The sequence below is a fragment of the Panthera leo genome, chromosome B2, assembly GCF_018350215.1.
Source record: "Panthera leo isolate Ple1 chromosome B2, P.leo_Ple1_pat1.1, whole genome shotgun sequence".
In the NCBI taxonomy this organism is placed as follows: Eukaryota; Metazoa; Chordata; class Mammalia; order Carnivora; family Felidae; genus Panthera; species Panthera leo.
Window position 1 is genome coordinate 86,623,494 of NC_056683.1, and position 25,810 is coordinate 86,649,303.

The following is a 25,810-nucleotide window of genomic DNA, read 5'->3' on the forward strand; positions in this document are numbered from 1 at the left end:
CTGATTTCTTCCATCCCTTGCTGTGGACGCTGTTGGAGTGTTATCTTTAAAAACATGGCTTCCATTATTATCTCCCTCTCCTTTCTAAAAACCCCCAGCGACTCTCTAAGACCTATGGCTTACTTAGTCTCAAAATGCATTTCCCCACCCACCTTCTGATTCTTCTGGATATTTATAGATGTTTATACACAAAACCTAGTAAAGGTTCTGTATATAAACATGCTTTTAGGAAATACTGATTTCTAGGCAACCTCCAGTATCGTGTATGTCTGATTCTTCCTAAGCCTCTTTGTCAGGTAATACATACTTTATTTAAACACACACACACACAAACACCCACACCCACACCCACCCACATACACACACACACACACACACACACACACACACACACTTACAAAACACTTGAAGCCTGTGCAGTTGACTATTGAAAGGAGTCCAATAATTTTACCTGTATATTTTCCCAAATTGGGTATTTTCACAATTTTTTAAAATGTTTATTTATTTTTGAGAGAGAGACAGAGGATGAGCAGGGGAGGGGCAGAAAGAGAGGGAGACACAGAATCGGAAGCAGGTTCCAGGCTCTGAGCTGTCAGCACAGAGCCCAATGTGGGGCTCGAACCCACAAACCGTGAGATCGTGACCTGAGCCAAAGTCAGACTCTCAACCAACTGAGCCACCCGGGTGCCCCTCAAATTGGGTATTTTCAAAACAACACACTTTCAAATTTTATTTATGGTTTTAAAAAAAATGTTAAAAAATTTTTTTAAGTTTATTTATTTTGAGACAGAGACAACATGACTGGGGGAGGGGCAGAGAGAGAGGGAGAGAGAGAATCTCAAGCAGGCTCCACAGCACTGTCAGTGCAGAACCCAATGCGGGGCTCAAACTCATGAAACCACGAAATCATGACATGAGCTGAAACCAAGAGTCGGACACTTAACCGACTGAGCCCCTTAAGTGTTTCTCTTCCCACTGGTGTAGCAAAGGAAATTTCTAGGATTAGTTCCATTAGTTTTGTTTTGGAAACAAAACAACATGTGTCTGGCCAAGGCCCTCTAGCATCAGCATCAGCCCTTAGCTCTCTTTGGTTCACTGTTCCCTGCCAGAGGGTACTGGAGCAGGACAGGGTCTGATAGTGGAGAACTTTTCTTCTGGGATCCAGCCTTAACATATGCTTCTCATGTGCTACAGACACCACATCTGACTTATTCCCTGCTGTTGTTACTGCTTCTGGCTGCTCTGGCCCTTCTTGATGGCTAGTGATTTTGAAACTGCTTTTGGATTACATTGTTCCCCAGCCACTTATGTCCTCCGCAGCCAGTAGGCTTTGGCTGTTTGCAGCTGCCCTTCTATGTGCAGCCACAGCAGCAGCCGGGGGGGGGGGGGGGGGCGGTATCAATTGAACGGCTTTGAAGACAGCCTTAAGGCTGAATCCTGGTTCTTTCATTTACTGGTTGTTTGGTCTTGGGAAAGTTATTTATCTCCTGGAACCGAGTATCCTCATTTGTACCGTGGGACGGTTACACCTATTCTGCAGTATAAATGTGAATCAGGTATAATAATGTATCTAAGGTTCCTTGCCAGCACAAGGTAGACATTCGGTCAATTTTTCCTGTCTAGTATTAAGGTTATCCTTAAGCGGAAGCAGGAGAGCCTGGGGAGCTCATGGTTTCTCCTTTTTCATTGAGGAGAACAAGCCTTTCTTCCCATTATTACCTCACCCTGGGTGTGGGGGTAACGAGAATGTAGGCAATCTCATTTTGACCACCACCTATGATTCCCACTACCCAGTCTCTCAGTCTCTAATGCTAATGAGCAGCTTTGACTCATGGACCACACCTTATCTGCTTGGCTGAACCCTATCCCCCTCCATGCTCACATTTCAGGATGAAAGCTATAAAAGATGTTGTGTTGTTGTTGCTTCTTGAATATGCTTATAGAGGCATTGCCAGTTTTCTCATTAATATTTATTCTGATCTGTCAAGAATGCTCATTCAACACATCGTTACTGGGCATCTGTTGGGAAATCAGGCACTGTGCCAGGTGCTGATGAGTCAGTGGTGAACAAGACAGATCAGATCTTTATCGTCTTGGAGCTGACACTCTAGTAGAAGAGATGGACATTCATCAAATGATCTCATAAAGAAAGGGTAAAATTGCAGTTGAAGTAATTGCTGAGAAGAAGAGGTTTGCGGTGTTACGAAAATTGTAAAAAAGGTTTTGAGCTGCTCTGAGGAGGTGGTGAGGAAGCCTTCCCTGAGAAAATGGGGTGAGGGGTCTGAAGGATGTGACAAGTTAATGAGGTGAAAGCCAGAGGATAGAGAATGCTTCAAGCAAAGGAGAAAGAAGTCCTATGCAGAGGACCAATGCAACACTGGGAGGAAACATGGCCACAACAAGGTACAGGGGTGGACAGAGAGCCAGGGACAATGTCAGGGGAGATGATGCTGGAACAGGGGGATGGGCAGGACCATACCTGGGCCTATCATGATACCAGTCTTTATCCTGAGGACAGTGGGCAGCCATTGAGCAAGAGTGACAGGACCTGGAAGGCTAGCAATGGCTTCTGATTGGAGGAGAACACTCCTTGAGTATAGGAAGGCATTGGAGTCCATTTTTCTGGTTCAGATCAGAGATCTGTAGCTCATCCTGGAGAGGTGGGGTTAGAGAAAAAGAAGAGACCATTTAAGTTCTGTTTAAGAAGTAGAAGTTTTAGGCCTAGGTGATGGAGTAGATATTGAGAATGAGGGAGAGAAACCTAGTGACTGCTAACATCTATGTGGGTGGTGGTGCCATTCCATAGAGCCGTATGGGGGGACGGCACATGTGCATGGATGGTGGTACATATCTGTACAAGTGTGTGATGGTGACATTTCATGCAACTGGGTATATGCTGGGGCTATTCATCGAGAAAGGAATTCTACAAGAGAAACAATTTGGGGGAGAGGTGAGATGGGGAAAGAAATTGCCAGTGCAGTTATGGCAATATCAAATTTGAGCTATCTTGGAGATGTTTAAATGATCATGTCAAATAGGAGGTTATTGTATGTTTGGACATCATAGAAGACTCAGACCTGTGATACACTTTTTACTGGAGTTGGAATTACCTAGAGATAGAGTAGATTATTAAACTGAATCCCATGGAACTACAGCACTTAATGATTAGGTACAGAAGAGGGAGGAGGACAAAGGAGAAAAATATGTAGCCAGAGACGAAGGAGGAAAACTTTCCTCCTTGAAGATGAGATTATAGAAGCCAAGGAAGTAGTATGATTCAAGGAGAAAGCATTTATCAGTTTTGAACGCTGCTAGTATCCAGTAGGTCAAGAACTGAAAATGATGGTTGATTCAGTGACAGTCAAGTAGGGGTATGCACGGTGACGTGGAGACTAGAGGTGCCCGGCAGCCCCGCCTTCATCACTTTGCCACCGTGTTAATTACCAAATCATACCATCTTCCCAAGTGGTAGAATAGAAATTAAATTTGAGTTATAGAAAACAGGGAGGTGAGCTTTTCATTTCCTTGCACACCGGAATCTGCAGTAAGATTTGTACCTGCTCTCTAAATGGTGTATGCTTATTTAGCATACTTTGTTGGGTGCTTGGGAAAATTTGTAACATTTTGTTTCCTGGAGTCTTAGTTTTCTCACATTGTATGGAAGTTAGTCAGAGGTGCTCCATGTTCTGAATAGATTCACAGAACAGTAGGAAGATAGGAGTGCAGTACATCTATAACTGTCATCTAGGCCTAATATGAGCATCCTTAACAATGGCACAAATGGTTGGAATTGAGAAAGGGAAGACTTGATAGATGATACGGAATGCACAATCAAAAATAGAAACATGAAATGCACAATCAAAAACTGAGCATACTTCAGGGTAAGAAGCCTTCTGGAAACCTGAGATAATTAACACGTTAGGATTTACTTCAGAGTACCACTGATAGCTCATTAGCCTTTCCTAGGTGTCATTTCTGCCTTTATATTTTTGAGAACAAATTTTTTGAGACTTCTTCAAAGGTTTGCTTACCAGGTTGAGATTTCAAAAAATAAATTTCTCTGAAAATGCTTTTAAAGGTACAGCTTTTATGATTCACATGTTCCAGTAACAAACTAAATTTAACTGGCATATCCGAAAAGCCAGCACTACTTTGGGTGTAAAATAAAGACCGAGAAAGGCATATTTTGTTCTTTCAACCTGGGTGGATGCTAGTTTTTAAAATACTAATTTTGATAAATATTCCTACTAAATAATTATTCCTTTCTGTTTAGTAAGTGGCCAGATGTGAATTTCAGTATTTGATTTAAAGCTGATTGTTGTTACTTTTTTTTGAAAGCTTGTTTGTATCCCCATTGAGAATTAGCATAGTTAACTAGATTTTTTTAAAGTTTATTTATTTATTTGGTGGGGGGAGGGACAGAGAGAGAGAGAGAGAGAGAGAGAGAGAATCCCAAGCAGGCTCCATCCACACTGTCAGTGCAGAGCCTGATTCAGGGCTCAAACTCACAAACAGTGAGATCATGACCTGAGCAGAAATCAAGGGTCATGTACTTAACTGATAGCCACCCAGGTGCCCCCATACTTAACTAGATTTAATTTCTTAAATTAGTTTCCTGAATGATTTAGATACATTTTAATCAAATGAAACTATAGCTCTGAGAAACTGATTTCATTATGCAAAAGAGGTTTGATATGTAAACCTATTCAGGTGTAAAACAATTCAGGTGACGTCTGGATGTTGTACATTGTACTTTGTGCAGTCCATGAAATTCCCTTTGACCAACACCTCCCTAAAAAGCAAGCCCAGGAAGGTGCCTTCTCAGTCTCCCCATCTGGATCCTCTGTGAATGGCATGGGATGGTGCCACATAGCTGCTCTTTTCCTTTCTTTTACCCTTTACTCATCTGTCCCATCTGCACAATGAGAAGACCCTGAGGAAAATTTGTAACATTTTGTTTCCTGAAGTCTTAGTTTTCTCCTGTTGTGTGTGGGTGGCATATGGGTTAGGTGGGGGAAGTAGTTGTCACGTACCTTTCTGAGAATCTCATAGATGGTGTGGATCTTCCTTCCTGTGCAAAAATCCATGTATGCATATGGATTCAGAAAAAGGGTGGCATATATTGGCAGGGGCTGTTGCATACTTAAGTCTGTTCGTGGATGCCAGGTTAGAACCTTCTGCTCTGACCTGTCTTGGGCACCAGGATCTGAAGGAGCTTCTTCAGCCCCATGTTTTCTTCCAGCATTCTCTTGCTTTATAGCCAGTGGTGACTCTACAGTCACTGCTCTAAGTTCAGGCTCTGTTGCCATTTGCAGCCTCAGGTCAGCTGACCCCACTAATTCTGGTCAGCCCAACCTGCCAGTACTCCCAGCACTGATGCTGCCCCCCTCTCTGTCTTTCCAGCTTGTGACCCCCTGCACATAGTTGGTGCTGTACACACCTGATCCCCAGCACATTTCTTTACCTCTTCCTTAGTCTAAGGTCTGTGCACCAAATTTAGCTCGATACCCACTTCCTCCATGAAAGCACTTTTGATTAGCCCTACGTTACAATATTTTCCCTTGTTTTAGAATTCCTCATCTTCTCTGCCACTCAGTTTCCTGCACAGTTATGTCGTGTTGCCTTCTGTTGCTCTCTGGTTATATGTTTCCTTAATTAGAAAGTATTACAATGGTAGAAGCCATGTCCAAAGTATTAGAGCAGGAAAGGACATTAGCAGCAAGATCCTTAATCTTTATTCTACCTCAGCAAATCAGTAGCTGTGATTTGCTGCAGCTGTGATGTGTGTACACATGTGCACATTAAGAATATCCTCCAAGAGTCATATTCAAATCTCAGTGAGGGCAGGAGAGAGGAGAAGGTACAGAGAAATTGAAAAAGCTTTTAGTCAGGTGATTCTGATCCCTGTCTACCGTCACTAGTCCTTGGGTGTCCTCATTCTGCAGAGAGCCACTCACTAATGCAGAATAGTTTCTGACCTAGCCTAAGTAATAAGCGGGCAATCTCTTTTACCTCTTTCTTGCCCACATGCCTTCGTAAAAATTAAATTAAGCACTCAGTGCAAGAGATTAGGGGAGGGAAAGTAGGCAAAAAGGGAGAAAAGAAGTGAGATGGATTGTTCATGCCTCCATTTGATGCACACATACACACACACACCTACCTACACAAACATACATATACATAATGCAAAATCATACATTTGTGTACATATACACATCCTTACACACGCATGCACACACACCCTACCTGCATATACGCACTCCTGCAAAACACACGTTTGTACACACATACGCATCTTTACATGCATGTGTGCATGCACACACACACACACACGCACACTCATTCTCCCATCATGGGGTAGTGGACTATCATGGGACCATTTTTTCCCTCAAAATTTCCTTGAAATGTATTTGGTTTATAATAGATGCAGATTCTGTATTCTTCTAGAATTGTCTCTTAAAAGGCTGGGTCTGTGGTGGTGTTCACAGAGGATCCATGCAGTAGTAGGATTTTTACTTCTATTTCAAAGAAGAAGGAGGAAAAACTTGACACTATTTTGCCAAGAAGATTTCTCACCTACGCACAAGTTGACACCTGCTTTACCTATTTCTGCTGATCTCCAGTGTTGGATAATTTCACAAAGGCTGCGAAGAACTCTCCAAACTGATTTAGTTGGATCACTACTTTCCACATGATGAAGCAGAAGCCCCGAGAGAGCAAACTGCATTTCTTGGGGAGACAGTAGCATAGCTGGGACCAGGACACAGCCTTGCATTCTTTGGTTGGTCTTTGGTTTTTTGGCCCTTACCGTGTCTTACACAGCACATGTTCCATAAGCCTCACTTTTTCTTTTTACAGTTAAGTACTTTGAGCTTCCTGCTGTTTTTCCCTTGCCATATGCACAGACACTCACCCCAACCATCTGGGGAAGGGAAAAGTCCTATCTGGCAGGGGAATGAGTATGCAGATGCATTCTTTTTATAATTACTCAAAAGGAGATTGTTAAAGGTATGATTTATTTAGCCGGCTTCTTCAGAGCTAGATTCCAAAGGCATTCTCATATTCAGAAAATATTTTATTTTGTAGCAAACTCTCAGGACACTCATTTTCTCAATCTGTGCTCTTACTTTTCAGCATGTGTCTCTGACTAGAGTAGCTCACTGAAAGCTAGTACAACACCAGCATTAATTTGACCCCCGGCTGTATTCTTTCCCTGTCAGTTCCTGTCCTCCAGGCTGTTGCTCATGGTTATATCAAAGATGGGAGCAGCTGGAATCAGATGCCTGTGATTATTAAGGCGGTAATTACTGATCATGCCGACACTGGCGATATTAACTAGTGCTTAATAATTGAAAATGTTACCTATGAGGCAAGCATAGATTCAAGGTGTCAGAATAAAAGGCATTATCTAGAATATCTTAGGCAATAATGAAATGTTTTCATTCTTGTTTTATTCAGATATTCTGCCTAAACATGCTCTGTGGAGATAATGAACTTCGAGTCTTAATCCATTGTCTTTTCTAACTTCTTTACAAAATACAATTATGTAATAGCATCTGGCAGAACACTGTTTTGGGAGAACAAGTCAGTTTTCTTAGATCTCTCCGGTTCTTAGGAGAGAAATGTCCCATCTGCCACAGTAGCAGAATGAGTTTGATGATGCCGTGAGCTTATAATGTACCTCATCGTTTAGAAAATCCTTTTAAACTCATTTCAATTAGTGTCACCGAAAGCGTCATGCAAGAGACCCTTGTCTTACGGAGAAGTCACTGTTGCCTGAGAAAGGCTAATAGGTTTGCCCAAGTTATACTAGTAGAAAGTCGTGAGGTTGGGGTAAAACATGAGGTTTTTTTTCATGATTTCGTAACACTTTTCAAATCTGTGAGGTGGCAGAAAAGTCTATAATGTATCGGTATGTTTGTGAAATATCAGAACTGTTTTCTCTGGTCGAATCTTCTGGATTTACTCTTCATCAGAAGAGTAAATAGTCACAGGAGGGAAAAACTGTTAATGGACAGATAGAACTTTCTGCATTGGAAGAATGATCATCTTCGTTGTTAAGTTTATAACTCTAAGAATATAACACTACTTTGATAACTCTTCTCACATATAGGGTATGACTTGTGTCCTATGTTATATAGCTCCAATATTTATGTACTGAATTTATGGATCTCTTATGAGCTACCCTAAATAATTTGGAAAGCATTTCCTTGAGAAATTTGATGTAGCTTCATGTACTTGATTTTTATTATTATTTTTTAAATGTGTATTTATTTTTAAGAGAGAGAGCGCAAGCAGGGGAGGTGCAGAGAGAGGAGGGGACAGAGGATCCAAAGTGGGCTCCACGCTGACACAGTGAGCTTGATGTAGGGCTCGAACTCACAAACCTTGAGATTGTGACCTAAGCCGAAGTTGGACGCTCAACCAACAAGCCACCCAGATGTTCCTATTTGTTGTTGTTTTAAATTATTACTCACTCATCCAGCACATCGCTGTGGTAATTCTCTGCTAGTTGTGGGCAGTGCATAGCAAGGCTAACTCCAGCGCTTTTCCTTTGCTCACCACGATGCCCATAGTGATGCTTCCCTTCCAAAAAGCTAGAAGCTCATATCCACCTCCCTTAGATCAGAAGTCCCAACATGTTCCCGAAGATTGGGGTGTATCTGGAGAAGTTGTGGCATAAGCCCTAGTGGAGATCACAGATCTTGTGGAGAGAATAAAACTTACAAGCTTAGTTCTAGCCTAGTGGGCTAGTGTCTGAGCAAAGGCTTGATTCCAAGTACAGCACAGTGTTTGCTGCTCAGCAGCAAGTGCTACCCTGGCCCAAGTTCACTTGGAATCAAGTCCAAGTCCTAGAAAGAGGGAGATTCTTTACAAAGAGCAAGAAAGATACAGAAGCATCGTTTGAAACTCCTTTGGCATCCAGAGTGGACACTGGCATTGGTGAATTGGAAGTAGGAAAGGGCACTCTTGAGCAGTGGCTCCTTCAGGGAAGTGGTTTTGTGGCACCCAGGGAGTGTTACAGTCTCTCCTACCATTGCCAGTGATTTGGGCATGTGCTTGCACCCCTTTCGTGTACACCTCAGTAGACTGAGCAGCAGACATTGCTGCATAGAGTAGACAAGTGAGAATAATGGGGGCTGAGAGCACAGGTCCAGTTTTTTTTAAATGTTTCTTTATTTTTGAGGGGGGGGGGGAGGGTAACAGAGAGGGAGACAAAGAATCTGAACCAGGCTCTGAGCTGTCAGCACAGAGCTCTATGTGGGGCTTGAACCCTGAACTGTGAGATCATGACCTGAGCTGAAGTCAGATGCTTAACCGACTGAGCCACCCAGGCACCCCTATAAGTCCAGTTTTGAGAGGCTGTGAGACAAACTCTGGAACTGATGAGCTGGTCTCCCCTGTCTAGTGGGAGTTTCTGCGGTTACAGGTGTGGGGTGTGACGCCAGACATGGAATGCTTTATAACAGTTTCTGGGAGTACAGTTCTTACTCAGGTGGCTGGGAAATAAGACTTTACACAAATGATAGGGTGTAACTTGTTTTGGTTTATGAGAAAATGTTCATTTTACCAACGACAAATCAACAGAATTAGTAACTTTTTAGACATTTTAAGTGTTGAGTTTATTTAGGACAAAATTTTTTTTTTAATTTTGTTTTAGTTGATATACACCATTCTAGACAATCTTAATCACTCAGAATTATATATAATATTTAGTTTTAGTTCCTAATAAAAATAAAATTTTTACACAAATCCTTCATCCAGATCCCATTTACCTTGCTTGATTTTTTTCATAGCATTCCCTCCTATAATTTATACCCTATAATTTACTTATTTGCCATGTTTATTGTTTGTTATCTGTCTTCCTATGTAGAAGGTAAGCTCAGTGAGGTAAGCATTTTGCCTGTTTTGTTCACCAGTATATCCCATGTGTCTGGAAGGATACCTGTGATGAGGTAGGCACTCAGCCAATACTTGTTATTGAGTCAAGAATCAGTCATTTCACTGCCTATGAACTTGGAATTATTACATGTGTTTTATTGTTTCGTGAGGAATAGGGGGCTGGAGAATTTTTTTATTGATACTGATACTGATCGTTGGGCAGGTTAAAGTATGGCAGGGTGGGGTGGGAGGTGCTGGTAATGGAAGTCCACTTCTGAACTTGTGATTTTCATATTCTGTTTGTTTTGCACTTCCTAGACCATTAGCTCAGAAGCATATTCCAACTTTGCTCCCACAAAACTGGAAATAGGTCCTAATGAGATCATCATTCTTACATCTTCCTGTCTGTCCCTTTCCTGTTCTTCCAGACAGATTGTTTCATATCTTGGTTATTTTTTTATTAATTTTTTTTAACGTTTATTCATTTTTTGAGAGACAGAGAGAGACAGAGCATGAGTGGGGGAGGGCAGAGAGAGAGGGAGACACAGAATCCGAAGCAAGCTCCAGGCTCTGAACTGAGAGCACGGAGCCTGATGCGGGGCTCTAACTCACAAACCGTGAGATCATGACCCGAGCCGAAGTCGGACGCTCAACCGGACTGAGCCACCCAGGTGCCCCTCATATCTTGGTTATTAAAAAATAAATACATAAAAGAGTTTAACGTAAATGAGAAGTGACTGGTAAAGGAAAAAGTGAAGGAATGGGCATAACAACACAAACTGAACAATATTAGAAAAACGTGTACCATTAGGTTCTAGATACTTAGTAAGAGTGGGAGCGTATTTCATTCTAGATGTCCTTGGCAGTCACTTTAAAATGTGAAGCTTGATTAGTTCCTGTATTTAAAACATTTATGAATAAAACAAAACCAATCATGCAGGAGCATCGAATGCTAGGGTTAGAAAGAAATCTCTCTCAAGATTCTCGTTAAATAGAGCATAGTGAAAGTAATGAGCAGTATCTTCCAGGCATCTTTACAGGGTTACACATCATCGTCTTTGAGGCTTTGATTTACCTTATACCTCAGTACATAGAATTATGGTATTTCAGGAGTATAGATGGGAGATAAGGTAGGGTTGAAGTTTGCAGCCCTTTTTACTCTTGGCATCATGATGACAACAGCTAACACCTTGATATATTTTATTTTCATAGCACTGTTCTTAGTGCTATACTTACTTATATTGATTCATCAAACCCACCCTTATACCTGTGTGGTGAGGTAGATTGTGTTATTAACATCCTTTTACAGAATGAGGAAACTGAGACACAGAGGGGTTTACTTGCCCAAGGTCATATTACTTGTGGGATGGGGGTTGGAACCAGACAGTTCCACTACAATGTTTTCACTCTTATCCTTATGTTATATGCCTTTCTGGATCCCAACGCTAGAATTTAGAGGGTCCCAAAGAGAAATAGCTATGCTGAATATTTTCCAGAAAATTATTTATTATAGCCGACATCTTGGAAATTACTAAGCAATTATGGAAGAGAGTTTGTATTCTGAAAAATCCGTGAAGTCCAGCTATTCTGTATTGCTAATGCTGGGTGCAGCATCGTCTATGATGAGGGGTGTAAACTCTAGTCAGACTTGCCTAGGTTCCAGTCCTGCCTCTGCTACTTTCTAGCCTGCTGACCTTGGGAAAATTACTTCACCTTATACCTCAACCTTGAGGTTGGGTTCATATCCTCTGCTTGGTAGTTCATGCTAGGTGGCGTTCCTATCAACTTCTCCAAAGAGACCAAAATGTTTTTTTTAATGGTATATAGATGAAAAATATTCTAAGACATGAGATAGTTTCTGAGATGTAAAGAAAATTTTTGTGATGTAGGAAGGTAAGCCTGTTTTACTGTGATAGTTATTGAAATCATAGGATATAATTTTCACGTGCTTTCTTCATGAAATAAACATGATGGTTTTATTTTCGCGAATACTACATAATACTGTATACTCTAAATCCTATGTATGGCTAGGATATCACCAAAGGGCAATAATATCTTCATTAGAAAATGAAAAAGAACCCCAGAACTTTGTGATCCTAGCTCTTGGGCATTGGGGAAACAAGGATTGATAAAGGAAGGATTCTACTTCAGTCATTGTAAAATATCAAACATGATAGATTTGACAGCCTTTTTCCCCTCCACCTCCCCCACACTATTCTGAGATTCATCCTCCTACTTCTCAAGCTCACCCAAGCCTATTGACTGAGCCAAGAAAACAGACTCCACTCTCCTCCTCTTCTTCTGACTCATGCCAAAAAGTCATGTAGCAATTCAAAACATGTCTCAAATCACAAAACATAATGTGGAAAACTTTCTTTTCCATGACTTTGGAATATTCCTTAGTATTCTGACATTTGTATAATCAAGGGAGTACTAATTAAAAAAAATTTTTGTGCGTGTTTTATTTATTTTTGAGAGAGAGAAAGAGGGAGAGAGCGAGCGAGAGCGGGGGAGGGGCAGAGAGAGAGGGAGACACAGAATCTGAAGCAGGCTCCAGGCTCCGAGCTGTCAGCACAGAGCCCGACGTGGGGCTCGAACTCACGAACCGTGAGATCATGACCTGGACTGAAGTCGGACACTTAACAGATTGAGCCACCCAGGAGCCCCTTTAAGTGGTATTGTAGATTTAACTTCATTTCTTCAGAGGCTTTACTGACCATTCAAACTAAATGCTCTTTGATTCTGTCACATCACGCTGTTCTGTTCAGTGCAGCACCCAGTTGCTATCCAGTGTTTTCTTGTATGCCTATTTGCTTTTACTCCCCTCTAGAATCTGTGTTCTAAGAGAATAGGGACATTGTCTGTCTTGTTTTAAACTGTGCCTCCTAGAGGAGGGAGTGGCACATAGTGGGAGTTAATAGTTTCAGATAGGTGAGTATTCCAAAAATCCTCATGCATTTCGCTTCATGTGAATTGGCTCTTCATAGCTCCAGCTCTGATGCTCTGGTTAATCAGTGTTCTCTTTCTGCTATACTTTTTCTGCCCTCCGTCGCATTTGGTCCACACTTGTTACTCATTAACCTGGATCCAGAGTCCCTGAGTCCATTTCCATGGTTGCTGCCATCTTTTTATATAATGTTGACTCATTTCAAATTTGTTGAAATTTAGATTTCACTTTTTTTAAAAATATTAATATCTTCTACTTGACTGGATCGCTCATAACAGGCTTATGCAAGTTATTAATGACACATCTTATATAATTTCATAAGACAGTATCTTAAGAGTTTCCCAGTGAGATTAATGATTTTGCACTGTTTACAGATATTTCACAGTGTACTTGGTATTGTGAATCAGAAAGTACAACATTCCTATTTTTGTTTCACCGGTAAGTTGGATATTTCTCAAAGGTATTTTAGTGGTAGTAGTTAAAACTAAGGACAAGAAACTCAGTGTAAAATGGTTTGCCATTGACAATTGGAATTAAATTATACTGACTTTAAACATTTTTGTTCAAATCAATATTCTGTGGTGAGTGTAAAGTTTTGATTTTAGTATTTTGAGTGCCTCATCTTGCTGCTTAGTTATTCTGTGCATAGAGGAAGAAAAACATATTTTTCCTCCACCCTTCTGAGTTCTAGATCTTTGTATACCTGTAACAAAAGACAGATTCGCAAGATAAAAGCATACAAATTTATTTAACATGAGTTTTACATGACATGGGAACCTTCATAAGGAAATGAAGACCCAAAGAAGTGATTAAAATCTGAGCATTTTTATGATAGGTTTGATGAAAAGAGAAAATTCTTGGAAAAAACGTGATAGGATAAAAAATGGTATGAAGTAAGTATAGTAGTGTGGGAGAAACAGCAAAGCCTGTTCGTTCAAATTCCTCCTGCATCTTGGAGAAAAGGATGTTCTTTTCCTCCGCGTACAGGGAGGGTACCTCTCATATCAGGGTTTTATGACCTGCTTCTGGGGAATGACAGAAAGTCCTTACTGCACATGTGCTTTCTCAGCTTCCTTCAGCTTGTAATATTCAGAACTCCAAGGTGCCACATTTTGGTGTAGTATGTCCTGAACCCCCTCCTGTATAAAGCAGGACAATGGAATATTATCTTAAAATTGAAGATTCATAGCCAAGGGATTTTTGTGAAAGTGAAAGTTTTAAAGTGATGTTCTTTTCCTTTCCTCCTTGCCTTGCCTTGCCTTGCCTTTCCTCGTTAATTAATTATTTAAAGAAAAAGAGAGATAGAGGGAAAGTGGGGGGGGGGGGCGCAGAGAGAGAGGGAGACAGAGAATCCCAGGCAGGCTCTGCAGCTGTCAGCGAAGATCCCAATGCAGGACTCAAACCCACAAACTGTGAGATCATGTCCTGAGCTGAAACCAAGGGTCAGACAGACTGAGACACCCAGATGCCCCTGATGTTATTTTTCAGTGAAGATGAAATTTGGATTTCTGTTTGGTCTTTGTATCTTGAAATTGTTAGGATTATGTACCTATTCTGTAAAAGACTCAGGATGCCTTTTCAGTGACAGAGAAAAGTGTTTTTGGAGGTATCTGGAACTTCTGCATCTGTGCTGAAAGACCGTTAACCCCCTAAATAAAAACAATTTATGGGGCATCTGGATGGCTCAGTTGGTTGAGAGTCTGACTTCAGCTCAGGTCATGATCTCAGAGTTTGTGAGTTTGAGGCTTGTATTAGGCTCTCTGCTGTCAGTGCAGAGCCCATTTCAGATCCTCTGTCTCCCTCTCTCTGCCCCTCCCCTGCTCACACTCTCTCTCTCTCTCTCAAAAGTAAATAAACATTAAAAAAAGAACACTTGATGAAAATGGACTTATTAGCAAGTCTTCTAAGAACAAGGCTCCTTCTGACACAGAGATAAACGGAACATGGTCCCTCCCCTATAAGTCATAGTTGTCAGTTAATATGTAGCTCAGCCCAGCTGAAGAAACTTAACCTCATGCCCACATCCTTCTTGCATTTTATTTTAAGGAAATTATGGTGTAAGAAGTGATGGCCTTTGTCACTTTTCATGTTAAAAAAAACACAGAAATTTTGCTTTACAGTCATTTTAATCTTGTTTGCCCTTAATTCCTGGTGTATGATAAATGCTATTTTAATGTTATACTGAAACATTTGTTACATTGTGACAAGAGTGAGACTATGGTTAGTGAATTGTTAGAGTCAATTCTTTGTTATTCATCCTGGTCAGATCTGTGTTTTCATGGAAGATCAAATATTTTGTCTGAGAGAGTTAGCATGTTTATCACAGGCTTTCCAGATGAGAAGTTCAACACACACAAGAACTTGGAGTATAAGTTATACATTTGTACTAGCTGGAGACACAGGAGAGCTTACTGGTTAAAAAGGGTAGGTTCTGGAGGTAGACTGCCTGGGTTTTCACCCTGGCTTCCATACTGATTGTGTCACCTTCATGAAGTTCTTAATTTCTTCAAACCTCAATTTTGTAATCAGTAAAATGGGTATAGAAGTGGAACTTTCTGTTAAAAGGCTTCCTGTTAAGGATAGCAGATTGAATACATGTCTGTTTCTCTAGCTGGTACAGGGTTCTTGCCAGAAGTATAACTGGAAAATCTTTGGCTGTGTTGTATTTCTGATCTAGAAAGCCTTCTCCTTTCTCTCTGCATCCTTTGGGACTCCTCTGCTTAGCCTCCCTCCATCATTCTTCTTTTTTTTTTAAATTTTTTTTTGAGAGAGAGAGAGAACAAGGACGTGCATGAACAGGGGAGGGGCAGAGAGAGAGAGGGAGGGAGAGAGAATCCCATGCAGGCTTGACACTTGGTGCAGAGCTAAGTGAAGTGGAACCCCATCACATGAACTGTAAGATCATGACCTGAGCCAAAATAGAGTTGAATGTCCAACCCACTGAACCACCCAGGTGCCCCAACCTCCCTCATCATTCTTACTGACAGCCATCTAGCCCTTGGGAAGGCAGTAGGCAGTGTGGTGCAGCAGGATGTAACAGGGCTGGATTTGAGTCTCAGCTTCACAATTACCATTTTTGTTTTTGTTTTTTAATCTCAAAGCAGTTCAGCCTGCTGAGCTTCAGCTTTTGCTTCTGAAAAACGGACCCGTTTAGTTCTTACATTGCTAGATCATTATAATTAAATGTAATAGTACATGCACTCCTAGCCTTCTTATTTAGGCACTTGGAGGGGTGCCTGGGCGACTCAGTCAGTTAAGCATCTGTCTTTGGCTCAGGTGATCTCATGGTTTGTGGGTTCGAGCCCTGTGTTGCTCTCTGTGCTGACAGCTCAGAGCCTGGAGCCTGCTTCCAATTCTGTGTCTCCCTCTTTCTCTCGGCCCCTCCTCTGATTGTGCTCTCTCTCTCTCTCAAAAAAAAAAAAAAAAACATTAAAACAATTTAGACACTTGGACTATAGTGTTCTAATGCTTCTTGTGGATGTTCTTCTTGTGGAGCTTCTAATGCTCCCTTTTCAAGGGAAAAAAAATAGTAGTATATTAATAAACATATTGATTTAAGGTACCACCTCAGTTTTAGAAATTTAAAATGAGAGAAAGATTGTATATCTTTCATTAGAAGAAAATTCAAACTATCTTTTACTATTAGAATACTGCAGATGTGGACGTTATATCTTACTTGGTAAGTTATTTGAAGGGCAGAGACTATTTTTAATTCTTTTGTGTCTGCCATCACCTCTTGTTCAGTGATTCCTGGAAATATATTAACCCTTTAGGAAATACTTGAATGAATGAAGAGTCTGTGTTTTAAAACTCAACAGTAAGACTTTCTCCATTTGAAAATGGAGTTTGGATTATGCCTATGTTATAGGTTGGGGAACTGTAAACTACATGTTTTCTATTTGTTAGAGGACAATCATTAATCAGAGGAGAATGTTCCTTTACTGTCTGATGAAGAACTTCTTCATAGAGAATCTTCTGATGAAATAAAATGACTATGTAAATGAGGCACACTGATTATTTTTTTGCCATACAATGTTATTTATCATACAAATAATTTGTATACCAGAAAATGCTCAAGATCTACATTGTGCCATCTATAAAGAAGCCGATGGATGGTTTCGTTTTCAGTACTGTAAGAGCTATAAGAAATTCTTTAATAAGAAGTTTTTATGGCAACATTTTTTAAAAGCGCCTTAGGATGTTATAATTGCTGGTTAGGTTATTTTGACAAGATGGTGTAACTGATCCGAGCATTTTATGTTTCTATTCATAGACGAGTGATAGAGCTAGAAATTAAATTGAAGTGAGAGCTGGAAAGGGCTGTGCTAATGTGACACAGGGAGCTGCTGTGAACATCGTAGTTTAGTTTGCTCCTCAGGGTCTCCAGCTATATTCATGAGGTGACTATACATACTTCATCCTCTTTCTTACCAGAGAGATTTTGGATATTCAGTGCAGCATTTTATTCTTCTTAGGGCACGAATTTCATATTGTAAACCAAAACGTTGTGATTCAATATATGCAAATAATCTAGCATCAAGATCTCATGTTCTTCATTCTGAAATGGAGATACACTCTGCTTTTATTTTTTCTCCTTTGGGAAATTTTGTGGGAATAATGGTAGTCCCGAGGGATTCGAGATAGGGAGCAAGACTGATGTGGATCCTGCCTATATAGACAGGATGAGCAAATAATTTATCATCCAAGCTGGAAAACAAAAGAGGACAATAATTACAATAATTAGTAATTATACTGGGACAGTGGGCAAAACCGGGATTACCCCTAAGGGGAATGGTCACCCACTTAAGGAGCTCACTGCTTGGGGTTGGGGCTATGGGTAGAAATGAGGCTGAGGCAATAGAGTCTGCCTTTCTAAACAAGTAATTGTAGACAGTGCTGATTATGGGGTAGGTATGGATGCATTGGTGCTACTGGAGCGTGTCCAAGAGTAATTAACTCAGACCTGGGGATATCAGGGAAGGCTCCCCAGAGGAAGTGACACCTGAGATTTGCAGGATGAATAGGAGCTAACCAGGCAAAGCAGAGGGGTAGAGAGTCCTGGGCAGAGGAGATGACAGGTACCAGTGCCCCGAAGAGAGAGAATAGTTCAACATGGACGAACAGATCTGCATGACTGTGACCAGGAAACAAGAAGTCAAGTGGCAGGACACAATGCTGGAAATGTTGGCAGGGGTCCATTGAAGGGAATTTGACTTAATACCAACAGTTTTAAGCAGAGCAGTGAGATGATCGGATGGTGAAGGATTCTGCCTATATTCGTTTGAATGCCAGGTACCTGGGTATCGTGGCTGAAGCTGGGTCTCTACATCCCCCAGCATGTGGAGATGGGTGGTTGTTTCTCCCTTCCCTCTGTGGGTGGATCTGGCAACAGGACTGAGTTGGAAAGACATTTGTGGTCTTTGTGTGACAGACTGGTGGAGTTACCTGTAGAAGACAGCTTCGTAGAAGCCCCCTGAGGAAGATAATAACCTGAAGTTATGCAGGAAGTGTGCAGGTACGCATAGGTTTACCGTGGAGACAGACTTTTGGAAGGTGGCAGGTGCTTTAGGCAGTACTTCCACACCCTGGACCCTCATCCCTGTGCTTGGGCCTCCTCGGTACTTATGAAACCCTAAAAGAAGATGGCTCTCTGGTGGAACACACAAACTGAATGCCTAGAAGTCGGAGCAACTCCCCAGAGGGACTTTCCTCAAAGAGTGGTGGGTTTTACACCTGGAGAAAGGTGAGCACTGACTGGAAAAGTGAGAGCGGTGGGCCAAGTACTCCTATGGAGCAGTGGAGGACAGGCAGCTGCCTCAGGCCAGGGGTCCTAGAAGGTTGATGGTTTCTCAGAGTCACCTGTGGCCCAGCTTTGAGCAGAGCATGGGCTGTCCCAGCCCTGGAGGTAGGGGCTCAGTGGGCACAGCACAGCCTGTGAGCTGAAGAGAAGCTCTGAAGAGACTGGTGGATGGAGGCAGCAGTGTCTGGAGAAGGCTCATTTCCACCATGGAGCAGAATGGTGATGGCAAGGACCCACTCTTGGTGGGCTGTGCCCACCTGTGGGAACTGTATTAGTCTGCTAGGGCTGCCTTAACAAAGTCCCACAGACCAGGTGGCCTAAATGGCAGAAATTTATTTTCTCTTGGTTCTGGAGGCTGTAAATTGGAAATAAAGATGTTGGCAGGGTTGGTTTCTTCTGAGGCCTGTTTTCTTGGCTTGTAGATGGCCATCTTTTTTGCTGTGTCCTCACATACTTGTTTCCTCTGTGCTTGCATGTGTCCTAAGCTCTTTTTTTTTAATGTTTATTTATTTTTGAGACAGAGAGAGACAGAGAGAGAGAGTGCGCACATGTGAGTGGAGAGGTGCAGAGGGAGAGGAAGAGAGAGAATCCTAAGCAGGTTCCGCACTGTCGGTACAGTGCCTCATGTGGGGCTTGAACTCACGAACCACAAGATCATGATCTGAGCCAAAATCCAGAGTCAGACGCTTAACTGACTGAGCTACCCAGGCACCCCCTAAGCTCTTCTTATAAGGACACCAGTGATACTACGTTAGAAGTCACCCATATAACCTCTTTTTACCTTAACTACCTCTCTAAAAGCCTTATCTCTAAACATAGTCACACTCTAAGGGAATGGAGGTCAGGACTTGGATGTGCAACCTTGGCAGGGACATAGTTGAGCCATAGCAGGGACCTCCTTGAGAGATAGCAGTCAGTGGTGGTTGTAGGTCCTCATCCCCTGCTGGTGGCTTCTGTGGCTCAGGTAAGCTTAGGGCCATTTTTGTTTGTTTCAGAACAACCTCAGATGTGTTATGGCCCCATTTTTGACTTCCAGTGATTGATATACTACCTCGCATAGTAACTTATTCAGTCTTTGGCCATTTTAGATTATTGGAAACTTTCTTCATTTTGAGTTGGAGGTGATGTTGCCTTAGCATTCCAGCCTGGGGACTTTGTACTCACAGCTCTCGGTCTTGATCTCTTCAGCACTTCAGGGTGTGACTGTGTCCTGGAATACATTCCCTTTGTTAGTGTTAATTGTGTTAGTGTTAATGTTATTGTTAAGAGTGTGGCCTCTGGAGCCGGTCTGCTGGTTTGGAAACTTGGTTTCCCTACCTCACAGTTGTGTGGCTTTCAGCAAATTACCTGACCTCTTTATGACTTAGTATCCTGATCCATAAAAAGAAAGAGTAAAGTGCCTAATGAATTAAAGAAGAGCAGGAAAGCACCTCCTATGCTGGACACTTGCTAAGTGCTGTCACCTGCATCATTACCATGGCCTCCCTTGAATGTGGCCCTGAGGAACAACTGCATTGCCACACACGTGAGGGCCTGTGCAGGTGGGGAGGACCAGCGTTTCCCCTCCTCTTCTCATATCACCTGAGTGTCTATCAGTTTTTCTTCCCCTAATCTCTTGATGAGTTGTCTTTTATTGGTGGTAATAACAACCAGTGTTTATCAAGTACTTTACAGTTTCAGAGTGCTTTTGCTTTTGGTTTTATTCCCATACTGGCCCTGAGAGGTATAGTTTATTATTGTCCCAATTTTCTATCTGAAGCAGCTGTGTCTTGGCATACATTGACTTGCCTAAAGTTATTATGTCTGGTAAACACTGGATGGGGACACAAATGGAAACCTCCTTTTCTTGTTTACCCATGTTTTTAATTACGCACATTAAAGTACATGTTTATTGTAGGAACATTAGAAAGTACGGATGACCAAAAGTTTTAAAATCTTGCACATGACAGTAATCATTATTAATATCTGAAATATGTATTTTTACAAAGGCAGTTTTATATAACACAGTATGTATTGATTTATTACTTGGTTTTCTCTTAAAACATGTTAAGTATTTTCTCACATTAATAAGTATGTATCGGGGCACCTGGGTGGCTCAGTCGGTTTAAGCATCTGACTTCGGCTCAGGTCATGATCTTGCGGTTCATGGGTTCAAGCCCTGCATTGGGCTCTGTGCTGGAGCCAGCTTCGGATTCTGTGCCTTCCTCTCTCTCTGTCCCTCCCCTGTTCATGCTCTGTCTGTGTCTCTCTCAAGAATAAATAAACATTAAAAAAAATTTTTTTTAAAGTATGTATCTGCCCCATCATTTTATTTTATTTTTATTTTTTTAGAGTGAGAAAGCATGAATGGGGGTGAGAGGGGCAGAGGGAGGGAGGAAAGGAGGGAGAGAGAGAGAGAGAAAGAGAGTTAGAGAAAGAGAGAGAGAGAGAGAGAGTGAGAGAGAGAGAGAGTCTCAAGCAGGCTCCATGCTCAGTGGAGCCCGATCCCATGATCCTGGGGTCCTGGGACCTGAATGGAAATCAAGAGTCAGGGGGCGCCTGGGTGGCGCAGTCGGTTAAGCGTCCGACTTCAGCCAGGTCACGATCTCACGGTCCGTGAGTTCAAGCCCCGCGTCGGGCTCTGGGCTGATGGCTCAGAGCCTGGAGCCTGTTTCCGATTCTGTGTCTCCCTCTCTCTCTGTCCCTCCCCCATTCATGCTCTGTCTCTCTCTGTCCCAAAAATAAAATAAACGTTGAAAAAAAAAAAAAAAAAAAAAGAGTCAGGTGCTCAACTGACTGAGCCACCCAGGCACCTTCTACATTATCATTTTAAATTACTGCTTGGTTCTTCATTGAAGGATATATACTATTCAATTCATTTCCTAACATACAGATTGCTTCCATTTTTTGCTCATATGAACAACACTCCAGTGAACCCCCTTGAGCATATATCTTTGCACACTTACCTAATTATTTCCATAGGATGGGTTTTTAGATGTGGAATTTCTAGATCAAAGGCCTTGCCCATTTTTAAGGCCTTTGATACATATGTACAGATTGGCCCCTGGAATGAGTACCCATTTAAACACTCACCTGTGTGTATAAAAACATCATTTTCAATACTACGTGGCAATGAGAAAAAATGAAATATGGCCTTTTGTAGCAACATGGATGGAACTGGAGAGTGTGATGCTAAGTGAAATAAGCCATACAGAGAAAGACAGATACCATATGGTTTCACTCTTATGTGGATCCTGAGAAACATAACAGAAACCCATGGGGGAGGGGAAGGAAAAAAAAAAGAGGTTAGAGTGGGAGAGAGCCAAAGCATAAGAGACTGTTAAAAACTGAGAACAAACTGAGGGTTGATGGGGGGTGGGAGGGAGGGGAGGGTGGGTGATGGGTATTGAGGAGGGCACCTTTTGGGATGAGCACTGGGTGTTGTATGGAAACCAATTTGACAGTAAATTTCATATATTAAAAAATTAAAAAAAACAAAAAAAAAAACAAAAAAAAACATCATTTTCCTTGTTCCCATTAGCCATCATCATTCTTTGCCAAGGCAATTGGAAGGAAATGGCATCTTATTGTTGATTTATTTACATTTTTGTTACTAACCAGAGAAAACATTTTTGTTTACTGTTCCTTTATATCTCTACTCTGGTGATTTGCCTGTTTAAGCTCTTGTCCTTTATTTCCTATGAAGCTATTCATCTTTTTCTTATTGATGTGTAAATATTTTATATATTGAAAATATTAATGAATTATCTTCTGTTTCATGCTCTTATGACAACTCTTCATAGTTGTATAAATTCCTAGGTTTATTTTTTTTAATCTCATGTGATTCTTGAGTTATACTTCCTCCATTCTGATAATTATTTTTTTAATGAAATACAGGAACATTTCTGGAGTCCTGTGAACCTCATCTTGTCCAATTCTACCTGAGGCTGACTGTGTCATCTAAAATGTTCAATTTTACTCCCAGCCATTCTCTTATCTACACTTTTGTAGAGTGTGCCCTCCATCCAGGATATTTCCATGCAGGAGGTGGGGAAGAAGAGTCAAACTAACGTTGACTCTGTACCAAGCACTATACTAAATGCTTTCAAATATGTAAAATGTTAAACAGTACAGAAGACCTGGAAGCTTTGCTGCATGTGCTTCCATAGATTTCATGGATATTGGATCTCCTGTCCCAACTATTTGAGATGTGGTTACATGTCTGTCACCATATTGAAAACAATGGGTGATTCAGTGTGTTCCATAATTTAAAGACTTTGCTCTCTCCCATTGTCAATATCTATTTATCTGGGATTATTCTGCTGGGCTGGCTTACACTGGGTGTGTATCCTGGCAACCTTAGGTGAGATCCATCTCTAAAAGATATTTAACTCTTACCCCTCTCTCATAGGATTATAACTCCGTTTATCCTTATACACATAGTTACGTCTTATGTTGTTAAGAAGAATTTACTGATTATATTTCTTCTATAATTTCCATATAATCTATACATTTTGATTTTAGATATTTCTGTAAAAGTAGTAGTTTTATGATTTTTTTAAATAAGGTTCGGAGGTGGAGTACCAGAATTAAGAATACAAGCTTTAGAGTCAAACAAACTAGGTTTTGATCCCTGACTCTATCAATTCCTCTCCAATCCTGTCACTTTTGGTGAGTTACTTACACCCCAGATTTCTTGTCAGTAAAGTTACAACAATAATATCATCCACATAAAGTTATTGTGAGGATTAAATGAGATCATGCATGTAAAGTACTTCTTTGTATAATAGCAGTCAGAGAAAGCTTTTGACTCCTGGTAGTAGGTGAAGTGGTTATTATTTTGCATTATTATTCATTTATTTTTACTTACTATTAGAAAGAGAGAGAGAGCATGTGTTTGTGGGAGGGGCCAAGGGGGGGTGGTGGAAACAAGAGAATCCCAAGCAGGTTCTGTGCTGTCCACATGGAGCCTGATGCAGGGCTCGATCTCACAACTGTGAGATCATGATCTGAGCCAAAACCAAGAGTTGGATGCTAAACCGACTGAGCCACCTAGACACCCTTGAATTATTTTTTTTAAGTTTATTTATTTACTTTGAGATGGGGGAGGGGCAGGGAGAGAGGGAGAGAGAGAACCCTAAGTAGTTCTGTGCTGACAGCTGACATAGGGCTCAATCTCACAGACCATGAGATCATAACCTGAGCCGAAATCAAGAGTTGGACACTTAATGGACTGAGCCACCCAGGTGTCTCTATTTCAAATTATTTTTAACTATAACTTATCATACCAGTTGTTTAATAGAAAGGTCTTAAAGTTATGATCTCAGGAATATGTTCTGAGTAAGTCTTTCATATACTAAAAGGATGGTAAGGTTTTGCAAAAAAGGGGTAATTTTGTTTGGTTGACCTAAATTTCTATTTAGGTGGTAAACTGTACTTTAATCATACATTGGAGCTTTTCTATTACAGTTAGATCATCTCACTTCTTTTTATTGGAGGGAGAACTTAGTCATCTTTACTCTCTGAAAGGGCACAAGCATCCCTGTTAAATTTCAGGAATGAATATTCCATATAGGAAAGTATGCTAGTGGGGTACCCTTAAATGTTTGCCTTTAGACTAAAGGGATTTCTAATATCATTTATTAGACACCATACAGTGATGTACTGATGTGAAAACTGTACTAATTTACTGGCATTAGAAATATGAAATATTTCAATTTATGAAATAAGAATTAAAGATAAATTATCACCATATTTAATACATAAATAAAATAATGATTGGGACTGTTGGCAGGTATCCTAATTATTTTATGCTTCAAAGTAACATTTCCTTTTTCATATATATATATATATGTATATATATATATATATATATGTGTGTTTTATTTATTTATTTTTGAGAGAGAGAGTGACAGAGAGACAGAGAGAGAGAGATGGACAGAGGATCCGTAGTCAGCTCTGCGCTGACAGGAGAGAGCAAGATGCGGGGCTGAAACTCATAAACTGTGGGATCATGACCTGAGCCGAAGTCGGATGCTTAACTGACTGAGCCACCTAGGCACCCCTCCTTTTAAGACATATTAACTTGAGGGGGTGCATGTGTATCTCAATTGGTTAAAAGTCTGACTCTTGATTTCAGCTTAGGTTATGATCTCATGGTTCATGGGATCGAGCCCTGGGTCGGGCTCTAAGCTGGTAGTACGGAGCTTGCTTGAGATTCTCTCTCTGCCCCTTCCCCCTTAAAGTAAATAAATAAACTTAAAAACAAAAAAGACATATTAATGTGATCTGATGTTTGAAATTAACAAGCCTTTCAGTTTACTGAAGAATCATCTAATGTAACTAGTTTTTGATGGTAAAGACTTACACCTATAATTCACATATTTTTCAATCTCTTAGCTTTGTTCCTATAAATTCTTTGTTCCTGTAGACTCTTGCATTTTACTTCTGCCTGCTTAAGAGTTGGTGATACTTCCCTTTAATTACTATAAATTTCTCAGATCAAAAATAATTAGTACTTAAAAAAATTGTCAAGTATTTCTAAAGCATAATACTAAAATATTATTAAACAAATATACAATAATAGCAAGAATAAACTGTTTTGGGGTGCCTGGGTGGCTCAATTGGTTAAGTGTCCAACTTTGGTTCAGGTCATGATCTCATGGTTTCTGAGTTCGAGCCCCGTGTTGGGCTCTGTGCTGACAGCTCAGAGCCTGGAGCCTGCTTTGGATACTGTCTGTCTGTCTGTCTGTCTCTGTCTCTCTCTCTCTCTGACCCTCCCCTGCTCATGCTCTGTCTCTTTCTCTCAAAAATGAATAAACTTAAAAAAAATAAAAAATAAATAAACATAAAAAAAGAATAAACTTTTTATTCTTCTTATATATTAGTAGGTTTGGTGCACATCCTAATTACATTTTATTAGTGTAATTAAGGAAGCTTAATATTTAATTATCTTATGCTCATTTTATTAGCCTAGATTAGTTCATCTAGTATGTCTTTCTTTGCATGTACCCCTAAATGGTATAATTAACATCGCTTAATTTTTCATATCTCATGTTTGTTAATTATATGAACCTAGATTAGTCTATCTGGTCTTTCTTTCTTTTTTTTAAGTTTATTTATTTTGAGAGAAAGAACATAGGTGTGCTCACATGTGAGCATGTGGGGGAGGGGCAGAGAGAGAGGGAGAGAGAGAATTGCAA

At 40.8% G+C, this 25,810-nt stretch overlaps 1 protein-coding gene across 16 annotated transcripts in view; it reads left to right on the forward strand.

The window, feature by feature from the left end:
• KLHL32 (kelch like family member 32) overlaps window positions 1–25,810 on the forward strand; it is a 244,189-nt gene that overhangs the window by 17,620 nt on the left and 200,759 nt on the right. Inside the window, exon 1 of one of the 16 annotated variants that reach the window (XM_042939401.1) lies at window positions 17,407–18,344. The exons of the other annotated variants lie outside the window; for them this stretch is intronic. The gene's annotated coding sequence lies outside the window, so the exon portion shown is untranslated. Of the gene's footprint in view, window positions 1–17,406; window positions 18,345–25,810 lie in introns of those variants that run through there. 16 annotated transcript variants of the gene reach the window in all.